Source organism: Pipistrellus kuhlii, unplaced genomic scaffold, assembly GCF_014108245.1.
Source record: "Pipistrellus kuhlii isolate mPipKuh1 unplaced genomic scaffold, mPipKuh1.p scaffold_m20_p_8, whole genome shotgun sequence".
In the NCBI taxonomy this organism is placed as follows: Eukaryota; Metazoa; Chordata; class Mammalia; order Chiroptera; family Vespertilionidae; genus Pipistrellus; species Pipistrellus kuhlii.
Window position 1 is genome coordinate 36,035,223 of NW_023425584.1, and position 450 is coordinate 36,035,672.

Below are 450 nucleotides of genomic sequence, written 5' to 3' on the forward strand. Positions count from 1 at the left end.
CATGTCATGCATGTTCTATTGGCTCAAAAATAAAATTAAAACAAGATATCCTCTGTAAAGCAAATATATTTATTATGCACTTTCATATACATAGGGATTTTTGCTTAATATAATACAAGGAATAAAATAAAACTTTTACATTGTGAAGTTCAATGTACATTTTAGGCTATTTACATACCTCAAACCAACGGAAAAAAAAAAAAGTATTTGTAACTACATTTGCTGAGACATGTAAATGGAGACATGAAGCAAAACAAACATTTGCATAGCCAGACAATATTAAGAAAAATATTTACTCCTGTTTTTTTAAGTAGGAATTGTTTTTGGTGAAGGTTCCAGTAGGAGAGGGGCAAGGCTAAGGAATAAAAGATACTGTGTGCCACACAGTACAGAGTTCTGGTCAGACCTTTCCTACAGGCATTCAGATTTCCATTCTTCAGAACTGTGCTC